Genomic DNA, 16057 nt, shown 5'->3' with positions numbered 1-16057 from the left:
TGAGACCAAAGAGTTGTTATATTATAACAAAGCTATCTATGACTTTATCAATATTATCTGAAAATGTTTAAATATAATCTGGATATCCGGATATATTTGTATACAGCTTACCAGAATTGATTTTCATAAACAAATTTTTACGAAATTTATCGTCTAATAAAAATATTTAACCTTTGCATAGATTGCGGTGATACTAATAAGAGTGAAGTTTACGGATGGCTTGAATTAGTCATGCGAAGTACGCCAAGAATATTAACCCTTTGCGGTTAGTGAGAGTCAAATCAAATGATACTTGTGACGCTGTTGTCTAAACGATATCCTCATTTTCACACTTCCTTCTGAGAAAACAATCTTACAGGTCAATTTCGTGTGGCAGTTGTCCGGCTACTCTTTTTCTCTCTACCGGACACATAACATCCGCCAAACACATAGTAAAACAATTTCATAAAGATTCTCTAAAGCACACATGACTCAATCAATCAGATATTTTATTCTTCAAGAAAGCTTTATTGTAATAAAGAAGATGATCGGTTTTAGTTTTAATTATATATCTCACTCATTTCAATAATAGGGAAAATATGTTATTTAATACAAAGAACATATAAAATCCAAAATATTAAGCAATTTCAGATACATACAAAATATCTATGTATATTTCTGTCATTGTTTTAATTATATGGAGTGAAAATTTTTCGTATTCAATTATTGAATATACCATTACTGAGTACATTATGTACTACATGAAATATAAAGAATACAACAACCTATCACGATATATGTACGTATATTTTTCTACCTGTGCAGGACGATGAAAGGCAATCGATTAGCGTAGATGCGTAGTGAATATTGCGCGTGCACCAGCGATACTGTTGTTTCTCGCAGTGTGAATCGAAGAAGAAATCATCGGCATCAAGGCAAACAACTCACGGAGGAAAATTAAATGAACAATACGCGGCTTGCGTACTCCCTAATCGTTGAAGCTTGACTTTGATGTCACGGTAATAATACACATATGCAGCACGTTTCTTACGCGCTCCTCGGATTGTTTTATCGAAACTTTTTGCCATTTTATACGCCCGTTTCATGGCAAATTAAACGATTTAAATCAATGTCACTCATGTTTGATGGCAAGATACTATTTTTCCCCGCTAAGTAGCGCCTCACATTAAAAAGCTATTAAATAATAAAATAGATTCTAACTGATTACATCGTTAGACGAGCTCTCCGCAAAGTTTGACGTCAATGCGATACTGCTTGTGCGGATGTTGCGTGATAGATTATCTTATACTGCAGAGATTCTAGTCAAATATATATTACTTTAATGCATAATAGAACGCAAGCAATTTTCTATCGATTTGTCAAGCGTGACGCTTTCGTTTTCCGTGGGTGCCGGATATCGATCAAAAATTTTAGGACCAGCCACCCACGTCATTTCGACGTCATGCTACGTCATAAGTTTCTTAGACTCCGAGAAATATCTTGTTATCCTTATCGCGTAACATTTCTCGTCGCAAGAATATAATCAGTTAGTTAATTCGGTAACGTATGTAACACTAACAAAGTCGACTCGTTGTCGAAACAGGATGTATCAATGTGCCGCGGGAATTTAATATCCGATGATAAGCGACAATGTATTGAGCTATCATAAACTCACAATCAGTTGGTATCAGTTTTCACGTACCGTCTATCGCGACGTAACACATCTCATAGGGAATAAGTTTAAACACCCATGCGTATGCAGCTTCGATAAGCATCCATGAGAATGTACAAACAGGTGAAGTTCAAGTCATAACAAATTAATGACGAAATATTTTTCTAAAATTTTCTATTATAAAATTCTGCTGTTTTTTTTTAGAAATGATTAACGAATTAAAATTTACGGCTGTATTACGTCTCGCTAGACAACTGTAAGAGGAAATCTCAAAATATTCAATTAACTTACCTTATCCCGCGAGAGAACTTGACTGGGAAAATTCAACCTGCCTGCAACAGAAGAAGATAAGAATTAACGTCTTCGAAAAGTTTTACAATAGGGTTTTTAGTGTATGTGACACTTTTATGCGATGTATAATGTGCCTGTTCATTGTGCTTCCCCGTTGCATAAAATTTTGACGTCTAACGGGGAGACAGGATACAAAGTCCGAGATATTTTAAAGTTTTATGCAACGATTATGTTACGCCAAGCAGGATATTCTCTTGGAATATCCCCCGTATATTTATCCCGCGGTCAACTTCGTTAGTCCGTAAGTCAGTTTTACCTCTGCTGTAATAGTTGCTTGGCGGAAGAAAAAAAGCAGTCATCCTTCAAGTATGCGGGTATTGTTTCTTAATAACATGCTTTGAATCATGCTCGCTTAGTAGACGAGTCTTCGAGATACATCGCATTCGATTGTTGTGCCGCGCAATGTATTTACATTTATTGATGTCGTAGCAAAGGTCAGCTTGCTTTTGTGCAATTTCATGTCACGTTACGGAAAGAGTATACATATGTATTTTTGTGCTATTCAACATTACTTTGCTTAATATATAATTCCCTATCTATTGTATGTACATATTTAGATATTATATATGTACCGAAAAATAAAATAAAATGCGCGCGCGCGCCTGTACGTATCGCATTTTTATATATTAAAAAATTACTTTTGAAAACACTAAACTCATTAATATTAATTAAATGTAGATTAAATATTATTACGTTAAATATTATACAAAATCAGTAGTGTAAAACAATTGAACAAATAAGAATCTGTCGCTAATGTTATCTTATTTGTTGCAGGCGGAAGATACTGAAGACATAGCTTTCTGTCGCGTTAATTTTTCTCACGCGAGAGTAAGGCCAGGTGGGATGATATGGACATTGCAATGGACTTTATCAGCTTCGTAGATGAATTACACATGTTGCAGCGACTTCTTCGTAATCACCACAGATTTCTTTACAGGAGAGACCAGTTGTGCTTGCCAGTGCAAGCAGCAGGCGTAAGTTGTGTATCACTTGTACTTTCCTGACATCGCATACTAAGAACTGAACTTCTTCTCGGATCATCCGGCTTGATATTTTCACTTACAATGTGTCTTAAATACTTCAATAAATTAATCCTTATCTTCTTTGCGATAAAATACAAAAAAGTTCTATATACGATAAATTCGTCGATAGTAATCTCAAGGCAGATTCGTTTTTACGTATTTTAGAGATTAAAAGAATTGGTAGAAGGCATGTATAGAACACCCTATATGCACAAGTTGCGATCACACGATGGCACGTGGTCGGAGCAGCCGGTGCCCATCCAAGTATACATTTGTCGTTCGTAACGCGCTGGTATGCGAGATTATTTCCTGCGAATGATTCATCATCGTGCCCTTCAGGGTCGGGATGGCGGATCTTCACTTGGGGTCCGAAGATCACACGATATCGTCTTACCCTTTCAGCGTGCACCTGTGCAATTCTCGTCTCAGTTGCCATCGTGCCATATGTGTTTATTTGAGATCACACGTCAGTTACTTCATCCTTTACTTCCGATTATTGTCTCTACTCTTTCTCATTCGAGTATTCATTTCTTTTGATAAGGTTTCCGACAGGTCCTAGAAGCAGTCAGCAACATGTGCCTGCGGCTTCCTACGTTCATTCATGCTTTCATTCAGAGTATCGATTAACTTATGCAACGCGTAGACATTTGTATCAACCGTATCGCATCAAAGTTGTACGAACCACATTAGTTTATCTTATATAAAATTATTTTCATATAATTTTATATAATTTCTCCCTCTCTACACACACACGCACGCACACACATAGTCACACACATACACACACACATACACACACACACACACACACACATAATATACGCACAATGTATATTGGAGTAACAATTTATACATAAATTTATCATTTTCACATAATACTTGATATTACTACCTCATTAGTAAAAGATCTTGAATTATACAATCTTAGCGTCCAGTATGTAATCTTTAATTACGTTATGGATACTCTCTCTGGCTCTACAGTTTGTTATCATCGAAGATCACTTTACGCGACCATCCGTCAGCTATCCATTTCGATACAAAACGCAAACAGAACTGAGGAGATTGCATACCATCGATAGTCATGCGATGCATTCAAGCCGTTCATTCACGTATGCGCTCATGTGACCTCTTTGCCATAAGTATTCATTTGCTATTTGAATAAATATGCATTCTCCGAAAAAGATAATTATTTTTCAGCCTATTTATTATTAATTTCTGTAATGTAATCCACGAATTTACAGACTCGAAGTAAACGTGAACAACATTTTCAAATGGCTTAGGAATCAACTTAACAAATTAATTTGTTAATTGATTTTTAATCTTTTGGAAAAATATATATGTGTTGCATATATTTAGCTTGTTTCTATAAGGAAAATTAATTGAAGCTTTTATAAGAGCTAGTTCTTTAAAGTTTGAACTATTTTTCCAAAATGTTGCATATTCAGTTAAGAAGCTATGGTATTTCCGGAATGTATATTGGGTGGGCACAATTTTTGTCAGGCGCCTACTTCGCTTCGTCATACACGCGATCTTCGAGGGCATATTTGTAAGAGGATTGAGCGCGCATAGGATCGTCGAGACTGTTCGTTGAATCATCGCAACTCGATTCCAGGAATGCTCCATTCATCTCGGAGCAATGTCTTCGCAAAGGACGCGTAAACCGAAGGTCTTGCGGAATCGACGAACCTGCTTGCGGAAGATACACATTCTGACCCCATTCCGCGCGCGGTCGTGGCTTTGAGGACGCGTATTTCTGAATAACTGCACGACAAATTTCAAGAATATGTTACATAAAAATTGTCACTCGATTGGAATATCAAATTATCTCTAAAATTTTTCACGAGTTACAAGATTGCAGGCCAATTTTGAAAATCACAGTTCATTAATAATTCATTAATGAATAATGTAAACGTAAATGATACAAGCATTTTTTATTAAAAGTAAAAATCTAATCTACAAAATCTTGCTATTCGTCCTTAAGAATTGTGTTGAAGTGAAATTATTATTCAATTTGATCGCTATGTATGAAATATATTTATTTAGTTGAGCGATTAGAAGGAAAGTATATGTTCAAGTTGAATTATTGTACTTTGTAACGTTACTCGATGCACAATTCTGTTCCGATTAGACATGTGTTTGCGCATTACACAACCAAGTTACGGGTTTCCCCTGGCTTCATACCTTGAGGTACACAAACCCATTTATGCTTATGCTGATTATGACGTGGTATACTATTTTTGTGAGTTAGCTAGTTCTCCCTCACAGCTTCGCAGATTCTTTGTTCAATTGTGTTTGGGTAAACTCGATTACGTGTCGTAGCATCTTCCGCGATAAGTGCACATTCAACATGAAATTATTGCGTGTAACATTTCTGCGAATTTGCACCTGCGTCACTGATTTGGAGAGTTCCCAACGATACGGGGAGTTACGCGGCCTGCTTAAGTAATCGCGTACAGTACGACGCACAGCAGGGTGCTGAAAATCGTTGGGGTCTGTTAGGCATTCGTACGTCCCGGGATGCCGCTCTGAATCACTGCGTGTGAAGTCTTTCGACTTTGGCGGTAAAAGCCCACCAACGTGTGTTGGACCACCTTCCGTTTCGGATCGTTTAGTCACGATGTAGCCCATCTTTTGGGTAGCTTGCGCAAGATCAAATCCTGTTACAAAACACCGCGTTTCACGATCGTCGGCTCTTATGTAAATTCTTCTCTCGTTCGTGCAACTGTACCTACATTCCATCATTCGCCGGATGTGGAATTTCACTGTTGCAAAATGTTGTGTAATTTGAAGATGCATGTTATCTATATCGTTCATAATATTTGATGAGTATAAAAATGACGAACAACATGAATTTTCAACTGTATTCTTCGGGATATGATTATTTTTAAGATTGAACGAAATATAAGAAGGATTACACGTTACATAAATATTCATATATTAGTATTATTTCTTCAATATGTCTAATGTCTAAAGAAGCACGTTTAGTTCGCAATCGTACGATCTCGCGAGACCACTTGTGCATATCATAATGCATCGCAAGGTCTCTTTTTATGCTTATTATTCATAAAGGGGGAAGAACACGTAATATGCATATACGACAGGCGATCGGTCTTTGCGTAAGACGTCCAGACGATCGAAGCACAATTATCATTCACCTGATTCACCTCTCCGCACCGCAAATACGTCGTTTGTTGCGTCTTAATCCGAGTACCGGAGATCATTTTCGCGGAATTTGCCTTCGACTTTTGATCGAGGCCATTAGAAGAATTTTACCGCGGCCGAGCACGGAGCTGCCTGTAATTTCTGGATCAATAATTGCTGCGTCGAAGGCGAAACGGATGCGACAAGGACTGTTACTTTACAATACGATACGCGAGGCAAGATCTTTTTCCATTTTTCAAATTAGTTTCAGAGACGATGTAAATGGTTAACATGCGATTTTCACACTCGGTGTGTCAACGTGGATCGTCGCCTTTCTAATCTCCGGGTTGACAGGTACACACTGTTTCGTACAACTAAACGGTCAGTGACGCGTGACGATACCGACCTTAGCATACCCGTGGCTCGCGTGGCAAATTAGCATACCCGTATCGTTATTTTCACGCGACCGTAAAGTTCGTTGCAAACGTGCGCAGGCTCACGTTCCGCTTAAGGACTGCGAGGATATTTTGGGAAAGAAAGAATTACGATCGATCTCTGACGACACAGAGTCACCTTGCACATACAATTGGATGTACAGCTTTTAAATAGATTTTTGCCAAAAAGAGAGCGTCAGATTTCACAAAAATTGCTGTTTTCGCACAACACTCCTGGCGTACGTTGTATCTGGTAGCAAGAAAAAAGTATTATGCAAATAAGATTTATTTCTGTACAACTTGTACAACTTGAGCAAATTTAAATTTATAATTTTGCTCAACGGTATCAATGTTGTGTCGACTGAATCATGGTAAACAAAGATTAGAGCTAGACAGGCTGAAAATTTTGTACAAGGCATGAGAGTCGAGAAAAATTTTATGTTACATCATCAATTAAATAATGATAAAATTAACTCTAATTATCATTAACTATCATAATGACTATTCAATATTATCATTGCAAAGTATCGCTATGTTTACAAGTTGAACTGATTATAAAATTTATGATTGCATCGCATGATTTAGGGGCAATATTATAGCGAGAGGGTCGCAGGTAAACTCTATTGCTGAGTCATTTCGCAACTCCGAGAAATGAACGAGAGAAGTTTCTCAGTAACCAGATCATCCTCTTAAATCGAAAATATTAAATGCAATCAAGTGATTGTGGCTTATCACCAGCATCATTATGTTATCACCGTACAAAAGAGTGAGCAGAAAATATAACTTCGCGGGCATAAATAGACGCGTCGTTTGTGCTGTAACACAGCATGCAATCGGAGACCTTGATCGAAAGACTTGGTTACAAATTTTTTATCTGATAAATATATCTTTTTCCAGTAATTATTATATTTTATAAAATGCGTAATGATCGACACTAAATATATATTTAGTGGCAACACTTTGAATATCAGTGACAATAATCATCTTTATATTCATTAATAATAATTGAATAAAATTTCAAATTTCAATCGACCTTAGCTGACCACATTTATTAAAATACGCTTTCACAACGTTTCGACCTTTGGTTTAGGTCCTTATCAAGTGAGATCTAAGAGTAAATGGTTTACATACAGATTACGTGAGAAGTATAAAAGAATGGCACAGTGTCGCAGAATGATTGTCGGCCTACCTTGTTACGGAGATTTGTGTAATGAAGTTAAAACCGCATTTTGGCGGAACAGAGCTCAGTGTTAAGAGTAGACTTTCACGAACGTCCGGAGTCGAAGGGTGTCAGAACAAAACTGATTATAGTCATTTTAGTATTCAGAAGTCGGGTAACAAATATAAACATATAAGAGAAACAAACCAAGAGATGCTTTTGAGAGGTAAACTAAACCAAGCTAATAATAGTATATCGGATTAAGATTGTCAGAGTGTTCTCGGTTTTCTTGATGAGAAACATTTCAGCTCTCTCCCTTTTCTTTGTGTGCCTTTCATTATGAACAATTTCAGGGGATAACCAGTCAAAGTCATGTCCGCGTTGTGCGGTGTTCGCTGACCACAGAGTGATTATTAGAGTGTTTTTAAATGTTATTAGCATGTTCTATAACACGTGTAGTTGTGTAGTCAAAAGCAACTCTGACGGTCTAGGTTTGTGTTTCTTATATGTGTATATTTGTTACCCGACCTCTGAATACTAAAATGACTAATCAATCTTACACTCCTCGACTCCGGACGTTAGTGAAATTATACTCTTAATACTGAACTCCGTTCCGCTAAAATGTAGTTTTAATTTCATTTGACAAAACACCGTAACAAGATAGGCTCACAATCATTCTGCGATACTGTACAATTCTTTTATACTTCTCGCGTAATCTGTATGTAAAACGTTTACTCTTAGATCTCATTTGACAAGGACCTAAACCAAAGATCCAAACGTTGTGAAAGCGTATTTAATAAATGTAGCCAGCTGAGGTCGATTGAAACTTGAAATTTTATTTATATTAATACTGGCAATCTCTGATGAAATATACCATTCGAACAATAATTGAGTATATAAAAATTTTTACATAAAAATAATATGCAATACAATAATTGGATATAAAAAATATGTGAAAACTTAGATTATTTTAGTAACTATTACTAACTGTCATCCGGTACGAATTGATATAGGGTCATCATTTTGGAGGATACCTACTCTCTAAATGATCGACCCACTTTGATGAGATGCCGACTTTAGCTCCTTTTTTATTCGCACGTCTCGTGTTCGCGCAAGTTTGGACCTGTTCTCCAGCATAGTTCGGGCGAATAAATGGCTAAAAATGTGTACATTTCAGAAATTCAAAAGAAATCTAATCGTTTCTCCTTTTTGAGGTTTTCATCTCTTTATTTGTGTATCCGCCCCTGTTATATAAATTGTTTATGTTTCTATATACGCATATTGCTAATGTCATTTTACCTTCCCAAATATGCTAATTTAAAAATAGGCCACTCAAAGATATACTTGACGATGTTTCGCATGTAGAATTACACTTTATTACTGTAATATAAATCTGTAATTAAATTGGATCAATTTTGACAAAACATTGAAGTAGGTACATATAAAATATATCTTTTAAACGACACGTTTAAATGTTACGAGACCTAATAAAACATAGGCATTGTGAATTCAAGTAATAGTGTCAGAATAAACATTTGGCGATTATAATTTGACACGTTGAGCAAAGATGACGGCAACACTTTCTCTTTTACCGCATACGCTTACCTCTTCAATGGCGTTTCTGCCTATGACCTGCGTGTGACCCGCGTATGTAGCTTCGCGCGAAGTACAGGTGCAACTCACACGCATCGATCTCTACTGTCCAAACGATCGCGAGCCGCTATAAATCCGCGGCCTTGCAGCTCACGCGCACACGCGCGCGACGGCGCAAAAGTTGGATAATACGTTGGATAAATCGTTATGTTAACGGCGTCCGTGACGTAGAGCACGTTATCTCGCAGTACTGACCTGTTTTTCGTAACGATCCGCGCCGAGGAAGAACTAATGTTTCCTAGACCAGTTTCTGCAAGCTTATCGTTCAATTATACGTTTCGCTCGATCACGAACGGGATTTTATCAGTGCATGTGAATGCACTTGGATGAGTACGGTTACCGGAATGAAATGCAATTATCTAGAATCATCTAATTGTAAACGGATACTCTGTTTAATCATCAATTTCTCGGTCTAAATTTCGAGCAAGGATTGTGTGAAGATTCAACTGAGAATCCAGATCCTGCTGGTAGAGATTTACATTTCCTTTCCTTTTCTCTCTTGCGATAAAATTTAAATTTTTAAGAAAGTATATAAACGTACATATTATATTAAATATGAAAATAAAAATAATTATTAAATTTATCTGTGAAAAATAATTATGTACATATAAAAAGTTTATCAAAGTGTATTAAAAGTAAATTAAATATATAATTGAGCGTCCATTGAAGTTTTACTGTGTGAGCATAATGTAATTTCGTTGATGTTTTAGCTTTAAGATTCAATCGGCCCAACTATTGTTTTCGCATTTAATGTTACCATTCAAAGTATCGCAGATACAAGTATCGTAGATGATTTATTTCAGTTGCGAGCCAAATCGTCAGTCAATTAAAATGTTTTCCTGTTGCTGCAGGAAAGACATAAAAGTACGATCTTGCGCGGTACATACTCGCGTGACGAGCGAAGAGAATACTAAGCGGCGCTCAAGCCCGTGAGTTGTATGAATCAGTCGTAAGCAAGTGTAACGACCGAGTGACGTCAAGGAGATTGCACAACGAAGCGCGCCGGTAATCCCAACCGTTAGTTCGTCTGATCGATTCCTCGATCTCCCGATGAAAGCGATCGAGAAAGCAGGGCTTGGAATTCAGAATTCATTTCCTCGATTTACCATGCCCACCCCTTGAGCATCTTCGAAGGCTGGTGTGAAAGCGCTAAATAGATGACTGTTAGTTCGATCTATGACTAATCTCACGAGAGAGAAAAAAATTTACATGCTTAAAATATATGTAATATGTTAAAGTTATTTGCTACTTTTGTTACATCATAAAATAAAAGACAAGAATTGGATATTTATATGTCAACATATTTCGGAATTGTATCCGGAAAATTAAAATGTCTTCTTTCGTTTTCCAAAAAGTTTTGACGCTACAATAAAAAATTTAATCAAAATAAATTGATTAAAGCATTTTCAATCAAGTTGTATTTAATGATAATATTTTAAGTTTTCTGTTAAAATTTCTTGCCACAAAATATATTCATCAGTACAAAACATAAAAAATTTCTTAGAAAAGAATTGTCTTCGGCGAGATGAAGTCATGGGATCGTTTTAGAAGTAGGTTTTATAATTCAGGGATCGTGCATCGCGTGAAACCCCGTAGCGAGGACGGAGAGCGTTTACAAGAACAGTTCTTTGATTCCAATAAACGAACGTCAAATTCTGATATCCCGGTGTTTCCTGTTCGCGAAGTCGGAAGTTTCCTACTAGAATCATAAAACATTCATGTATCAGTCATAAATTATTGCCTTGCTGCCCACGTTTCCCCAGTAAGATTCGAATGCAAAATTTTCATCGTGAAATCCTTTTTCCGCAGGAGATATCGTACTGGGCGATAAGAAAATTGTTCTGACGTCATTACAAGATCCGCCTTCGTGCTGATTGCGTCGTTGCACTTGGCTCATTCGACGAGAAAGCGAACGGAGATAGTCACGGAATGAGTGAAAGTACAATGAAATAAGACCGGTACGAATTATTAACTTCCGAAATCCGTATTCTACTGTATCCGTAACCGATTATAACCTTTCGGATGTTTTAACGTAAAGACTCTATACAATTATTCAATTTTATATATTTAAATACTAGTTCTACATTGGAGAAACTTATATTCAGTATTATTTGAATATTTCACTAGAACAATACATTACGCGAGCATCATTTCGCATTATCCTTATTTTTACATTTTAGGGTAGATTGTCCCATTCTCTTGATAAGTTAGTTAATAGTTGAATCATTTTTTGAATTAATAATTTATACATTATAATTAATTTTATTACCTTTCATCTTCATCCATTCTTACTAAATTGGTGGATATTATTTCAATGCATTCTGATTACTTTTTCAAACTGTCTTTAATTTTATATTAAATTAATTTAATAAAAAGAAGAAATTAATTTTCTATTAATTTAATTTTTACTTCGTCAGTATTATTCTTCTCCGCTCAATTAAATGATTAACTTTAACTTCTCTTTCTTCAATTTTTTGTTTATTCTCTAACCTTTTTTAAGTATATTTTTTACAAGCTGTCAAAATTCACATGCGAGGTGAAAGCACACCGCGCTTCGACAAGACCAATCGGAATCGCGGAGGAGAGGCCCTCGATATTATCGACATGCGCGCCGGTAACGTCTCGTTTTTTATTAATAGAAAAGGATAAACGTTAATTGATTTAATTTACTATATTTTATAAAAGTTGTTCTTTATTTTTCATCGAGATTAGGATAGCAGTTTTGCAATTAATTAAATCAATAGATACTCTTTGAAGAGACAAGAAGCGGAAGTTGACACGCGACCAAAGTACGAAGATTCTTATGACGTCTTGGAAGATAACGATCCGTAGTTGCGTCACATCCGCAAACATTCGAAGAACTTTGGAAGATTTCGTATCGTGGTATGTGTCACACGTCAAAAATTCCCTCAAGATACTTGAACACACAGCGTCTCCGCAATGGAATACAACAACATTATTCATCCGTTTACGTAATTAGAGTTTTCTATGTAACGCGGAATCATTCGTCTTAATTGATGTTACTAAGCTGAGATTAAATAGCCGTAATATGGATACGCTAAAACTTAAACTTCTGACAGAAGATCGGAAAACTACCATGTTATTATTTCGTCCTTTTCAGTTAACCGGGAAATTATTGGCACTTTATCTCTTCGACTTCGTCGCCTTCTCGGCTTCTAATCTTTGTTAATTTCCCGGATCGTCTACACGCATTAACTACGTCACTTGTGACATCTTAACGATGTAATAGCTGTCACAGCAGACGTCACAGCATTGATAAACGTAAGTTTTTACGCACATCATCTTCCTCAACGTTTGAAAATGGTTTTTCCTTTTGTACATGTACATAGGTAGATTAAGCAATATATTATTAATAAATGTGAGAAAGACATCCGCGTTAATTATATTTATTATATATACTGTGACATTATGAAAAATCTAATTACGAGACCAAGAGATTATAACAGATAGATGCATGATTATATTGACCATTGAGCCATTGAGGTCGTTCGAATTGTGTAATATGATATGCATAACTGCATACGTAGTGTAATATAATTAACGCGTTACTAATTTTAGTATATAAAAACAAGTGCTCTTCGTTATCTTAAGGAAATACGTTCAAGATGATCCATGTTTAATTCAAGTACGATTCATTTATTGATATCGTCGTGTATTTTTGAATGTAAAAGATACTTATTGTCAGGTGCTATTGCTGAACCTTTTTAATTTAAGAAAATAGTAAAAGTAATAGAAGAAGTCCAATGTATCTCTCTCTAAAGAATGTAACAATATTTATATTTGAAATGCCTTAAAATTTCCCCTTTTCTCTGTAGAAATCTCTATCTTTCACCAAGCCGAAAACTCGCGCAACTTTCCGCGATGATTTGTCTGTCGACAGTCTCCTGATCCAGTGCAGAACAAAACTGGACGTATGTAATAAAAGAAGTCTAATACGTCTCTCTCTAAAGAATGTAACAATATTCATGTCTATTTCAAGTATTTAAAAAATTCCCCCTTTTTTTCTTTGTGGAAATCCCCAGTTTTTCATAAACTCGCGCAACTTTCCGCGATCATTTATCTGTCGACAGTCTCCTGATCCAGTTCCGAACGAGACTGGGTGTATGTAATAAGAGAAGTCTAATGCGTCTCTCCCTCTCTAAAGAATATAACAATATTCTTATCAATTTAAAATACTTCAAAATTTTCCGTTCTTTCTCCGCGGAAATCCCCATCATGCACTTTGTAAGCCGAAAACTCGCGCAAATTTCCGCGATCGTTTATCTGCCGACAGTTTCCTGATCCAGTGCTGAAAAAAACTGGACGTACGTACAGATATAACCGCATTATCTCATCGGACGGCACTTGCCGTCCGGCGCGGCGCGGCGGTGCGGTGCGAAATGAACGTGCATATCCGCGCACAACGCATGGTCGGTATCATGCGGCGCGCTCGGCGAACGTGCACGCGGAAAGTTTAAGCGTGCGGACGCGTGTGCGTCGCACGCGTACACGAGCGGCAGCGAGAAGCGCACACTTTGCACGTGTGCGCGCTTTCTCGCACACGCGAGCGCGCACGCGTGCGCGCGCGCGCGCCCGCAAATCGTTCTTTCCTTCTGTCAGTGAAGACCGACGACCTTGGCCTCGTGACCATGAGCGCCGGTTGATTATATTAGCGCGAGAGCGCTACGGTATTTCATACTTCCCTTATATATTCGCATTCATGGGCTTTCTCCATATGATGGGGAATTTTCTAACAATAAGGTGAAAGGTCAGGCAAAAGTGCCGGATTAAAAAAGCTCTTGAGAAATAACACCGCAACTGAATTTCTCGTTAACTAGTGTTAATAATTAATTCCTTGATATCGGTAATACATTGGCCACAGGGGATTTTTTACGGAATATTTTGTACCTGAGAAATATTGAAAACAACCAATATTAATATTTATTGTTCTTTCAGGAGAGAAACTTTATATTTTTATAAAGGGAGGTCCAGGTACAAACCCTGGCTGAGGTAACTTTTTCGCAATAAATTAAAAAAAAAATTAAAATCACTTAGACACTAACATCCTGCCTTGGCTCTTATATCCTTTAGTCCTTCGAATTATGACTTTACATCAGAGCCTTATGAATTTTATTGTTTATATTTTTATATTTTGATATATTGGGTTTTAGCAGTGCATCTCAAACGTGTGTGGAATATTTCTACAAGAGCAAGAAATTACAAGAAAAGAGAATACAGTAAATAACTACAGTGATGTGTAAGTGGTTTTTTTAAAATAAAATATAATTACATGGTAATAAACTATTTACAAGTCTTATTAAGATCAACGTTCATTAGAATTAAACGAGATAATTACGTGCGTTAGACGTCTACTATGCAAATTTTCCACTGGAAATCTTAGAATTTATCTTAGTATCGATTATGAAAATTATGAAAATGGTTCAATTTACGAAGATGTATAACAGTCGAGGAGTGGAAAATGAAGGCATTTAAAAGTATCGTATTATAGGTGTTAATGAGTTATGCATCATTTGCTGCATGAATAACTCTCTCGATTTCGATAGCACTAAAAATATATGCGTTTAGCAACAAGTGGAATGCGATGATCGAGAAAAAAAAAGACGATCCGTCATTCTTGTGGGTGGCGATTAGCATGACACGACCGTAATATTAGGCCGCACAGAAAATTAGGATGAAGCAGGTACAAACTGAGAGCGGCGGCTGGAACTTGAACGCGACTGCGTGAGTCACGCTCACGAGCCGTGACTCATGAGAAAATCGCCGGTGGAATCCGTGAAAACGTGAAACTAATCGCGCATCGACAAGTATATACGTAATATGTATAAACTGTGCAGGAAGCTACGTACAGCACAAGCTTATACCTCGTGGCGACGCACGCCGGTAATCTGACGTTGCGCTGAACGAGGCAGCTAACAAATTAGCGGCAAGAAAAATATCTAGGTTACTCGAGGCGTTAAAATTTCCACCGGGGACAATAAAAATACGGAAGATTTTCTAAATATGTAAAAACCTGGGCGATGATATCACAACCAATTTCATTAAATAATGGTAGCGCGACGAGCGCGCCATTACACGGATCATTTTCTCGGCGCAAGGTCTTCGGATGATTGTTATTTGTATTTTGCAACGGTTTACGCAAACGCTTCATCGTGGAAAAAAAGAACTTCCAACGGAGACGATAATGATTTGTTTTACACTTTACACGAGCGTGCACATGAGCTGAATAATTTTACTTGCGCGCTACGGACGTTCAGATATTGACAGTCGCGCGCAACTGTCAAATTCTGTGCATGAATGACATAAGCGTTAATTCATTTATTATTAATCATGCGATAGGTAAATTTAGGCTTATTACCAATATAATTTATTAACTGATAAGACAAATTTATTACCTTGCGCCTCTATCGAAGCTTGACACATGTGTATTACGTCATAGAGTACGTAAAAGAAAAAAATGCTCTATGTTTCTTGAGACCGTGTTGTATCAAAAACATAAATTGATCAAATTTTGTCTGCGTTATATCCTTTTTTAGTGTAACATATCTTTTATCCTTATTTATGAAGAAATATAGAAAACTTAATCAAAGTTTAACCACGGCCGCGTAAATGTTTTTCAAAGATAGTA

The 16057-nt window shown here is 36.7% G+C and overlaps 1 long non-coding RNA gene across 1 annotated transcript; it reads left to right on the top strand.

Annotated features, from left to right (window-relative positions):
* The first annotated feature begins 728 nt into the window (after positions 1 to 728).
* On the top strand, positions 729 to 14329 carry LOC105568008. The gene is made up of 5 exons (XR_001009413.1): positions 729 to 998; positions 2777 to 2976; positions 11221 to 11369; positions 11927 to 12025; positions 12124 to 14329. It is a non-coding gene; the product is annotated as an uncharacterized LOC105568008 (long non-coding RNA).
* The last annotated feature ends 1728 nt before the right edge of the window (positions 14330 to 16057 follow it).

The sequence above is a fragment of the Vollenhovia emeryi genome, unplaced genomic scaffold (genome assembly GCF_000949405.1).
Source record: "Vollenhovia emeryi isolate VEMERY1.0 unplaced genomic scaffold, V.emery_V1.0 DF939132.1, whole genome shotgun sequence".
Classification (NCBI taxonomy): Eukaryota; Metazoa; Arthropoda; class Insecta; order Hymenoptera; family Formicidae; genus Vollenhovia; species Vollenhovia emeryi.
This window is presented reverse-complemented; position numbering and strand designations above follow the sequence as displayed.